Source organism: Hevea brasiliensis, chromosome 13, assembly GCF_030052815.1.
Source record: "Hevea brasiliensis isolate MT/VB/25A 57/8 chromosome 13, ASM3005281v1, whole genome shotgun sequence".
Classification (NCBI taxonomy): domain Eukaryota; kingdom Viridiplantae; phylum Streptophyta; class Magnoliopsida; order Malpighiales; family Euphorbiaceae; genus Hevea; species Hevea brasiliensis.
In genome coordinates this window covers 10,651,858-10,664,132 of record NC_079505.1, presented here as the reverse complement: position 1 = coordinate 10,664,132, position 12,275 = coordinate 10,651,858, and the positions used below count along the sequence as shown (strand labels likewise).

The 12,275-nt window shown below is 38.8% G+C and overlaps 1 non-coding gene and 1 pseudogene across 1 annotated transcript; one reads left to right on the top strand and one right to left on the bottom strand.

The window, feature by feature from the left end:
• Nucleotides 1-9,648: 9,648 nt before the first annotated feature.
• On the bottom strand, nucleotides 9,649-9,755 carry LOC131172430 (small nucleolar RNA R71). Its single transcript, XR_009142907.1, has one exon. It is a non-coding gene; the product is annotated as a small nucleolar RNA R71 (small nucleolar RNA).
• A 172-nt stretch (nucleotides 9,756-9,927) lies between these two features.
• Nucleotides 9,928-11,893, top strand: LOC131172072 (uncharacterized; annotated as a pseudogene).
• The last annotated feature ends 382 nt before the right edge of the window (nucleotides 11,894-12,275 follow it).

The following is a 12,275-nucleotide window of genomic DNA, read 5'->3' as shown; positions in this document are numbered from 1 at the left end:
CCAGAATCCTTATGGGTTCTTCTTCATATGTCAAATCCAGTTGTACTTCAATTTCTTCCATGGAGATGACATGTGAAGGATTTGAGCGGTATCTTCTTAGCATAGACACGTGGAACACATTGTGGATCTTGTCCTGCTCTGGTGGTAAAGCTAGCCTGTAGGCTACTGGTCTCACACGTTCAATGACTTCATATGGGCCAATGAACCTAGGGCTCAACTTACCTTTTCTTCCAAACCTCAGTACCTTCTTCCACGGTGACATCTTGAGGAACACTTTGTCGCCAACCGCATATTCTATTTCTTTTCTCTTCAGGTCGGCATAAGATTTCTGTCTATCTGAGGCAACCTTCAGATTGGCTTTGATTAGTTTTACTTTCTCCTCAGTCTGTTTCACCAAGTCTGGCCCTACCAGTTTGTCTTCGCCCAATTCAGTCCAGCACACTGGAGTTGTACATTTCCTCCCATACAGTGCTTCATATGGGGCCATTTGGATGCTAGCTTGGTAGCTATTGTTGTATGCAAATTCTGCCAGTGGAAGATATCTATCCTAACTTCCCTCAAACTCAATGACACAACTCCTCAGCATATCCTCAAGGACCTGACATATATTTCATGTTATTATTATCATTTTAGTTCAATATTTGTATTAATTCAATTGGTTTCAATTGTTTACCTGGATTACTCTTTCTGATTGCCCATCCGTTTGAGGATGGAAAGATGTGCTAAAGTGGAGTTGTGTACCCAAGGATTCATGCAACTTCTTCCAAAATCTCGATATAAACCTTGGGTCTCGATCAGATATGATGGAAAGTGGAATTCCATGCAGTCTAACTATCTCACTGATATACAATTCTGCTAACTTCTCCAGTGAGTAGTCACCCTAATCGCGTAAAGTGTCGACTTCATCAATCTATCTACTATCACCCATACTGCATCATGCTTCTTTTGGGTGAGATATAGACCACTTACAAAATCCAAGGTGACCCGATCCCATTTCCATTCAGGTATGCATATAGGCTGTAGTAAACCCGATGGAACTTGATGTTCTGTCTTGACTTGCTGACATGTCAAGCATTTAGTCACATACTCAGCTATGTTCTTCTTCATACCAGGCCACCAATATCAAGCTTGGATCATGATACATTTTTGTACTTCACAGGTGCATAGCATACACACTTTGGTGTGTGCCTCTTTTAGAATCTGGCCTTCAATTCCCCATCATCCGGTACACACAGTCTTCCTTTGTAGTCTGAGACACCCATCTGCTTTCACTTCATAGTTAGTTTCTTTCCCTTCTAGGATTTTTCTCATAATAGCCTTTAGCTTCTCATCTACCTTCCGCCCATCTAAAATCTGCAGAATGTGTTTGGCCTCACTTGCAACTCAGCCAAAATAGCTCCATCTCGAACCAAAGATAGACGGGCATTCAATGATCTCAAAGCTGTGATGGATTTTCTGCTCAAAGTATCAGCAACTACATTTGCCTTCCCAGGATGGTAGTCAATTACACAATCATAGTCCTTCAGGAACTCAATCCATCGCCTCTGTCTAAGGTTGAGCTCCTTCTGGGTTGGCAAGTATTTCAGACTCTTGTGGTCTGTGTAAATGTAGCACTTTTCACCATACAAGTAGTGCCTCCATATCTTCAGTGCGAAGATAATTGCTGCAAGTTCTAGATCATGGGTAGGGTAATTGCTCATGTGGCCTTAGTGCTGGAAGCATAAGCGACCACCTTCCCCTCTTGCATCAATACACACCCTAACCCATTATGAGAGGCATCACTGTAGACCACAAAGTCCTTTCCCGATACTGGCTATGTTAATACTGGTGCCTCTGTCAACATAGCCTTCAACTCCTCAAAACTAGCCTGACACTTTTCATTCCAGTCAAATATGATATTCTTGTGTAACAACTTGGTCATTGGAGCAGCTATTAACGAAAATCCCTTTACAAATCTCCTGAAATACCCAGCTAGCCCCAAGAAGCTTCTGACCTCAGTTGTATTTCTGGGAGGCTTCCATTCCATCACTGCTTCTATTTTCTTGGGATCCACCTAATCCCATCGGTGACACTATGTGTCCAAGGAATGCAATCTCATTCAACCAGAAGTCACACTTGGACAACTTAGCATACAGCTTCTTTTCTCTCAGGGTTTGCAGAACAATCCTCAAATGCTCATTATGTTCTTCACTGGTCTTGGAATACACCAAAATATCATCAATAAAGACCACTACGAACTGATCTAGGTATGGATGGAAGATATGGTTCATAAGGTCCATGAATGCTACTGGTGCATTTGTTAGGCCAAAGGGCATCACCAAAAACTCATAATGCCCATACCGAGTCCTAAATGCAGTCTTTGGCACATCTGCATCTTTCACCCTCAGCTGATGATACCCTGATCTGAGATCAATTTTGAAAAATACTCCTGCTCCCTTCAACTGATCAAACAGATCATCAATTCTAGGTAATGGATACTTATTCTTCACAGTCACTTTATTCAACTGCCGGTAATCAATGCATAACCTCAAAGTCCCATCCTTCTTCTTTACAAACAGCACTGGAGCTCCCCATGGTGACACACTGGGGCATATGAACCCCTTATCCAAAGAACTCCTGTGAATGAATTTTTAATTCTTTCAATTCGTGGGTGCCATCCTATAAGGAGCAATAGAGATTGGTCTTTGTGCGGTATCTCAATAGCAAATTCAACTTCCCTTTCCGTGGCAAACCGTGCAATTCTTCAGAAACACATCCGGAAGTCTTTTCTGTGGGTATGTCACATGATCCGCTTAGCTCGCCTAGTATCCACCACATGTGCTAGGTAGGCTTCACGACCTTTCTCATCAGTTTTCTTGCAATCGTGGTGAGATGACATTGGACAAGAAATCATCCTTTCCCCACAATCGTAATCTCATTACCCTCAGGAGTTTTCAAAGAAATTCTCTTCAATTTACAATCAACTATTGCCTGATGACGTGATAACCAGTCCATACCCAAAATCACATCAAACTCATGGAAAGGCAACTCAATCAAGTCTGCCAAGAATTCATACCCCTGAATCCTTAACGGGCAACCTTTGTACACTTTGTTCACCACTACGCTATGGCCTAATGGATTAGTGACTAGAATGTCTTGGTCACTCTCTCCTACTAATATCCTCCTCTCTATGGGTAGGTTGATGCAGATGTATGAATGAGTGGATCCTGGATCCACCAATGCATGCATAGATGTATTGTAGAGGGAGAACATACCCCTGATGACGTCCGGGGCATCTTGCTCCTCCTGAGCTCTCATGGCATAGGCTCTGGCAGGTGGTCTGCCCTCAGGCCTCTCTGCTGGCTCCGTCATGAGCCTCGTGATGGTCCCACCGCCTCGGTTGCGATTTCCTACCCTTTGTGGTGCAGGAGCAGTGCATGTCGCTTGTGTTAGAGCGGTTGTAGTAGTTCTACGTGGGCGGTTCCTCGGTGATGTTCTCGACCCACACCTTAGCAGCACCGCCACTCTCCAACACTCCTTATGCCACTTGCAATGTGGACATGCGAGAAGATGTTGGGGCTGGTCCTAAAACCCGCCCTGAGAGCCGCCCACCGATGGTGTGGGTGACCTCTCCTAGGGGTGAACTGTGGCCTGGGCCCTTGGGACTGACCCTGACCTTGTGGTTGACCTGAACTCTATACAGGTGGACCTTTGAACTTCTTCCCAGGTGCAGGAGATGAGCTAGACTGACCCGAGCCCCTCTTCTGCTGTCTCTCTCTTCTGGTCTGCTCACTTATTCTAACCTTTTCAACTTTTATTGCAGCTTCCACTAACTTGGTGAAGTCGGTGATTCCCAAGGCAGTGATCATGATCTTTATATTGTCATTTAATCCCTCTTCAAATCTCTTACACCTTTCGGCCTCATTAGGGACTATCTCCCTTCCGTAGCGGCTCAATCTGACAAATTCCTTTTTATACTAGGCCACTGTCAGCTGTCTCTGCCTCAGGTTAATGAACTCTCTTCTTCTCTCTTCCAGGTATACACTACCCACATATTTCTTCTTGAATTCTGAGAGGAAGAAGTCCCAAGTTATTACTTCTGGTTGCACTTCACTAGACACCGTATCCCACCATTCATATGCATCATCTTGCAACAGAGATACAACAGCTTCTAGATTTTGTTCAGGAGTGCAGTGGAGTTATTTTAAAACTCTGCCTGTTCTGTTCAACCAATTTTTGGCTACAATAGAATCATCTTCTCTCTTGCCAAAGAAGTCCACTGCTCCAAATTTTCTCAATCTTTCCAGGTATGATTTCGGTTGTGGAGGTGGCGGTGGTGGTGGCATTACCCCAGCCATTTGTTTGAAGAATTCGGCCATTTCTTTGGAACACGGCTGTGGATGTTGAGCGTGCTCGATGGAGCTGGTGAAGCAGTGTCCTCCCTACCCCCGCCTCGCCATCGCAGTGGAGCATGACTCTCCACTTCCTCCTCAACTGCCCTCTGAGATGTGGGGTCCATATCCTAATCAAAATAACAAAGACAAACAAATCTGCATTAGTGTCACCTCGACTCTTACAAATGCAATGCATGGTATGGACTCAATCTAAGCCTAGAAACACCTAAACCGTGCTCTGATACCACTAAATGTGACACCCCTTACCCGTCGACAGTGTAGCCGAGCAAGATATGCCACACAGTGTACCGAAACACCCTATTTTAATTCAATCATTTTTATTCTTCCTAATTTATTTTTTTCATAGTTATGGAGTATAATTTGTGAAATATAATTCATTTCAGTCATTTATTGAAGTCATAAATTTATTTGAGGTTCCGCAAATTTTATAGAAAATCCGGCAGAGTCTGGCTAAAAATGGAGAAAGCAGTTCTTGAACTCGTGAAAACACTTCCAATATTTTCAATCAATCCCAAACTCCATTTCATCAACAAAATCTCAATATGTTTTTCAACAACATTTCCATTTCTCAATCATTCATCTCATATGATAATCATGTAAAAGTCATAAATAAATATTCACTTTTTCATTCATAAACACAATTTCCACTATTTAGATTAATACCAAAATACATTACATAAGTTTCAATTACATATGAGAAAATAAAAGTTAATTACAAAATATCAAAATAAAACCTAGTGTCCTACCAATGCACTGATGACGGTGAGGTGACACGGACACTATGCAGAGCTGCAGATGGTCTCACCCAGTCTGTGGTCTACTGGGCTCTCGATCGGTCTCTCCAGAACCTACGCGTGGCAAAAGCAACGCGCTAAGCAATAATGCTTAGTGGTGCCAATAATAAAATAAAAAGAAATAACATAAAATAAATATGCAGTGAATGTATTGATGTCTCATTGCAAATAAATTTTCGTTGAGTATTTGTAGTCTTACTTATTTTGTACTTGTTATATTCATTATTTCATTAAATTTATCCACTTTCATTTTTGGTTGCCCAAGTAACCTATACTGGATGACTGGACTAGATAAACGGGTAAACTGGCACTGGGTATCAAGTACCTCGGGCCGTCACACCATCGGTCACATATGTATCTCCCGGTGTGCAACAGAACAGCTAATAAGCTGTAATAACATTAGGCACAAGGCCAAGTCTCAACACAATGTCAGAATGGCTAAAAGCCATGAAATCACAGAATGGCATAATGCCATGTGCGATCGCTAATCGAACCCTATTGGCATGCCAAGCTATCCAAACCAATCTTGTTAGGTATACTAGGGCATTTCACACTTTTAAGTTTCACAATTTTTGGAATTTAAGTTTTAGTGTTACTATTCCATTCATTGGTCAACAAAAATGTTGACTTTTGCATAGGCAATAGGTACATTGGTTTTAATATCATCAACATACCACATTTTGCATTCAAAATTTGTTGGTATTGATTGCCAATACCATTTCTAAGCTTAATGTTAGTTGGGCAGAATTTTCAGTTTTTATGCCTTGTATTTACTGTTCCATTGGTCAATTTTGCAGTGGGAATTTGGCAAATGATCAACATGAAAGTTGTTCCTTATTTTGTCTAGTTGAATTTTCTTTTTTGAATCACTCCATTTGGAGTTTTGTAACTCAAGTTATGGTCCAAAAACCACAACTGGCCCGATTGAAATTTTTCTAGACTGACCATATCTATAGTGCAGTGAACAATGACTTCAACTCACTTGTTGGATAGGTTCTGGTCATAATTTGGGTTAGGTTTCTTCATAAAAGTTTTTGGTCTATATCTCAGCTTGTGGTGGGTAAAATTTAGGGTTAATTGGACCATTCTACACTGAGTTATGGCTAAATGACCAAATACTATTCATTTGGTCATTCTGCAGAAATAGACTGCAGGTCACCCGAATTGGGGCAAGCTTTTGGTCCACTTGGTTTGGTCTTATGGGCATGGTTTCTTCACCAAAGTTGTGCCATTATGTGTCTAGTTTCATGTCCAATTGGCCAAACACCAATTGAACCTTTACAATTCAAGTTATGGCTGCCCAAACCTGCTGGACTCATGTCCAATTCTACAGGTCACCTAGGGCAGCCACACTAAACCTAAATCCCATCACTAAACACACTTCATTTCTTGTTTACCATTAACCAAATGGTCACTAATTGACCATTACAACTCACTTTCATCATTACATGATCAAAGTCTCAATTTCATGCTCAAACCCTAACTCCAATTTCCAATTCATGGCATACACACACCAAACTCATACCAAATCACTTTATCCATCATCTATACTCATCAATAACATAATTAAACCACTTAATTTCATCAAAAACCAACAATCCTTAAACTTTCTCATGGCTTCCAAATTTTGAGATTTCATTTACTTAAGTTTTTCTTTTAATTTCACACAATTTCTACTTGATTTAGCATGCTTACAAGATTAAAGAAGAAAAGAAATTGTTTAGGGCACTAACCTTGAATGGAGCAGAATTTTCTCCTGACCCAACTTAGATTTTTCCTTCACTTTCTTTAATTTTCTTGGCTGCCAAACACCTTCCCAAGAGGTAAGGATAATTTTTAATGAAGAGAACTTAAGGTTTAATTAGTGGTGAGAATTCAAGGTTTGGAAGAGAGAAAATGAAAGGAATTTTAATGGAGGAAAAAATGGTTTACGACTGGAAATGGGAAGAAGAAGAAAGCTGGGTTTTTCTTTCATTTTCTGCCCATTTTATTGATTTTAAATGGGTTAAGGACATGTGTCACAATATAATAGGTCATTGGGGTTTTAATGACATCATAATGATGTCAAAATTCTCATTTATTTCATTTTCTTTTCTTTTTCTTTTCTACTCATTTTCAATTCAATTTTTGGCAATATTTATTCATATTTTATGTTATAATAATTATTTACTTAACTGGACAAGTCGGCCAAAAATCATCTCTGAAGATGAAATGATCAAAATGCCCTCCGTTTGGCTTATTGAGCCAAAATTGTCTGCACCGATTGAAAAATTTTTCTAAATATTTTCTTGATATTCTAATGCCATAGGAATCTCAATGACCCTTCTTGGTGTCCCAAAAATTATTTTATGAATTTTTCCTCGGGTCTAGGGCTCCTAGTTGCGAGAACCGTAACTTCCCACTAGGTTACCAATCGCTAGGGCACCGGCTCATTTAACTTGGTTGTATTTTATTTCTAAAAATTTTTCTAAATTTTTCTTATTAATATTTGAGTTAATTATAGTTCCTCACTTTAGTTTAAATATTTTTCCGGATGTTCTAGCTGTCCGGACCGACACTAGTCACCGGAACAATAGAATGTACGGAGTTGCTACAGGGAGGGTGTTACATAGCTGGTCGTGCAGAATCTAAAAGCTCCTCCTCTGAATCGACATGAGGCATGTGGAAAACAACTTAAATCAACATGAGGCATGTAGGATGGCGCTGGCAGATCTACTGACATGGAAAAATTTTCTCTTTTCACACATTTTACACCTTTTGTCCTTATCCCTTTAGAGACTATTTTTAGGGCAAACCTTGAGGGGATATATAAGCATCATATTCTCATTTTTACCATAAGGAGAAAGAGAGAGGAAAGAGAGAATCACGCCATTTTTGGAGGAAGAACACTTGCAGAGTGACTTTTTCCAGCTTCCATTTTCAGAGATTTAGATTCTCTTCTTCTGTGTTCTTTTATTTTTAGTCTTATTTTCATGTTTTCTTGCTCTATTTCATATTTTCTACTTGTAAATACAAGTATGAGTGAGTAGATACTTAAGATTTCAGAGTTGAGTGTAATGATTTAAGTTTTATTTGTGGATTTGGACTGGTTTTAACCAGATTTTAGTTTATATAAGCTTTGATTCTTATCTTGTGTGCTTATTTACATACCCATTGTTGGTACCCTTTGGGTTTTGTTCTTAATCTTAGATTGAAGGATTGAGAGGTGAAAATCTATGATAGATAATCAAGATAATGAACTTAATCACCTAGTGTTAGAAATAAACTAGAGGGTTAAGAGGAATTTTCAAGTTGATTAAAATGCTTAAAGGGTTTTGGGTAGTTAAACATCGCATGAGAATAGGGTTTAGTTTCCTTTAAAACACTCTTTAGTTTGCTTGAAAGAGAAATTAAAGGAGATCAGAATCAACTTCCTTCAAACTTGTATCTCCCTTAATCTTGGCTTTGCCTATTCAAATCCCAATAAAATTTACTTCATGAACCTCAACTCTGGAATTAATTTTTACCATTAATTAATTAAATCTTTTGTCACTTGCTGAAATTTTAGTAAATTAGTATAGTGCTTAGAATTTTAATTGTTTAATTCATTATAATTTCCTTATTTTCCCAATTTAACTTGCTACATCTCTTACTCTATTTTCAGCATAAATTATCGATAGCCCAAATAATTGTGACTTTTATAGTTTGGTACTCAAACAACAAATCTCTGTGGGACGATATCTTTTCTTTACTACTTGAACGAGTCGTATACTTGCGGAGTACGCAACCAAGTTTTTGGCGTCGTTGCCGGGGATTTGTTTTGTTTGATATTAGACGATTGATTGTTTGGTTAATTTGGGCATTTTATTTTTTGAGTTTTATTTCTCTTCTTTATCATTATACTTTGAGATTTTCTTGTTTTGGTTTTTCAGGTACATATCTTTTATATGAGAAGAATAAAAAGTGCAGAGATTGATTTAATTTTTTATCCTGAGATTGAAAAGACAACTAAAGCTTTAAGAGCAGAGTCTAAAAGTAGAAAAGCTAAACTCAGAATTCAAAGACAGCAAGAGCAACATCAAAAGCAACAAGTGATAGAAGCTATGACAAACAACAACCGATCAAATAAGGATCGTGCTTTTCCTAGTTTTGGAGATTTTAAACCGAGTGTGACGAGGCCTAGAGTGGAAGCAAACAACTTTGAGTTAAAGCCCTCACTTTGTCAAATGGTTCAACAATCACAGTTTGGGGGAAGTCCTACTGAGAGCCCACATGTACAGCTTGCACATTTTCTTGAAATTAGTGACATGCTGAAGATAAATGGAGTGTCAGATGATGCCATCCGCCTGAGATTATTTCCTTTTTCTTTGAAGGATCGTGCTAGGGAGTGGTTGTATTCATTACCTTCGGGTTCAATAACTACTTGGGATGAGCTGTCATAAGCTTTCTTGGCTCAATAGTTTCCTCCTAGCAAGACTGCAAAATTGAGAAATGAATTAACTTCTTTCAGACCAAAGGATGATGAGAGTCTCTATGAAGCTTGGGAGAGATATAAGGATCTTCAAAGGAGATGTCCACATCATGGAATCCCTAGATGGATGCTGGTTCAACATTTCTGCAATGGTGTTTCTCCGACAATTAGAAGTATAATTGATTCATCTTCAGGAGGTGATCTTATGGAAAAGTCAGAAGATGAAGCTTATTCAGCATTGGATAAAATTGCTTACAACAATTATCAATGGAGCTGTGAAAGAAATGAAATGAAGAAGCCACCGGCTGGTGTATATGAATTAGATGCCATGAGTATGTTCAATGCCAAATTTGATGCTTTGATGAGAAAAATGGATAAGTTAAGCATGAAGGTTGACTCATCAATTGGAGGATCTAGTCATACAGAAGATGTTGGTGCAGGAAATATGCATTGTATTAATGATTTTCCTTCCTATGGGCAAGAGTTTGGAAATGAACAAGTTGATTTTGTTGGGAATTACAATCAGAAACTAGTTGGTAATCCTTTTTCTACTACATATAATCCATCATAGAGGAATCACCCTAACTTTTCTTGGGGAGGTCGACAAGGTCAGCAACAGAATTATCAACAACCTCCTAATTTCTAGCAACAACAGCAGAATTTTCAGCAAAACAGAGTACCACCTGGATTTGCACCACAAAGGAATCAAAATGGACCTATTCCACAACCACCAGTTCAGTCTTTAGACCAAGATTCAATTTTGAAGTCTATGATGAAGAATTTCTTAACTGCTTAACAAAAACAAGGAGAAATGATTCAACAATTAACTTCAAGGATAGACCAGCTTGCCACTCATAATAGGATGTTGGAAAACCAAATAACTCAATAAGTAAGCTCTTCTAGCAAGGTACAAGGAAAACTTCCAAGTCAACCAGAGAATCCTAGAGAACATTGCAAGGCAGTGATCTTAAGGAGTGGGAAAATTGTGGGAGAATAAGAGAAAAATGAGGTAGAAGAGGAAAAGAAGAAAGAAGATGAAGATAAAAATGAATCTATTTCGAATCATGATGAAGTCAATGAGGAAGCAAACAAGAAAAAGGAAGTTGAAAAAGAAGAAGAGGAAAAGTATGTGCCTCCACCACCATACAAGCCACCATTGCCATATCCTCAGAGGTTTCAGAAAGCAAAGCTAGATAAGCAATTCCGGAAATTTTTGGAAGTTTTAAAGAAGTTATACATCAATATTCCATTTACAGATGCAATTTCACAAATGCCCTCATGCTAAATTCCTGAAAGAAATTGTCAAACAAGAGGAGATTAGAAGATTATGAAACTGTGGCATTAACAGAGGAGTGTAGTGCTCTCTTACAGAATAAACTTCCACCAAAATTGAAGGATCCAAAAAGTTTCTCTATTCCTTGTCACATTGGGGACACAAGTATCGAAAAGGCATTGTGTGATCTTGGAGCTAGTGTAAGTTTGATGCCACTCTCCATTTGTGAAAAGCTGAAGGTAGGAGATTTGAAGCCCACCACCATTTCTTTGCAACTAGCTGATAGATCTATCAAATATCCAGTGGGAATTTTGGAGAATGTGCCATTGAAGGTTGGAAAATTTTTTATTCCTGTGGATTTTGTGGTTCTTGAAATGGAAGAGGATATTCACATACCTATCATCTTAGGAAGGCCATTTTTAGCCACAGCAGGGGCTATAATTGATGTAAAGAATGGCAGATTGACATTAAAAGTTGGAGAAGAGGAGGTGGAATTTAATTTGAATCAGACTTTAAAGAAACATCATGGAGTTGATCCTTGTTTAAGGGTGGATGTTATTGATGAGATTGTGGAAGCAGAATTTAAGGAAAGATATCCTGAGGACCCTTTGGAGAATTGTTTGGTACATAGTAGAACAACAAAGGATGAAAATCCTGAAGTTGCAGCTTTTGCTCAAATCTTGGAAGCTACTCAAGAAGTTGTAGGAGATCAAGTTTTGCAAGTTGAAGAATTGAAATATGAAGTTGCACAACCATCTTTGCTAGATGAGAAGGACGCACCACAGGTAGACCTCAAACCACTTCCATCTACATTAAGGTATGCTTTTCTTGGACCTAATTCAACTTATCCTGTCATTATTAATGCAAATTTGAGTGATGTACAAGTTGAAAAATTGCTGAGAGAGTTAAGAGCACATAGGAAAGTCATTGGTTACACCATTGATGACATAAAAGGTATAAACCCCACCTTGTGCATGCATAGGATTCTTTTAGAAGATAATTTTAAGGCTACCATAGAACATCAAAGAAGGTTAAATCCTAATATGAAAGAGGTGGTGAAGAAAGAAGTCTTGAAACTGCTTGAAGCTGGGATCATTTATCCTATTTCTGATAGTAGTTGGGTTAGCCCAGTTCATGTGGTTCCTAAGAAAGGTGGTGTGACCATTATGAAAAATGAAAATAATGAGCTGATACCCACTAGAATTGTCATGGGGTGGAGAATGTATATAGATTACAGGAAGCTTAATAGTGCCACTAGGAAAGATCATTTTCCCTTGCCTTTTATTGATCAAATGTTAGAGAGGCTAGCAAAACATTCATATTTTTGTTATTTGGATGGGTATTCTGGTTTTTTTCCAAATCCC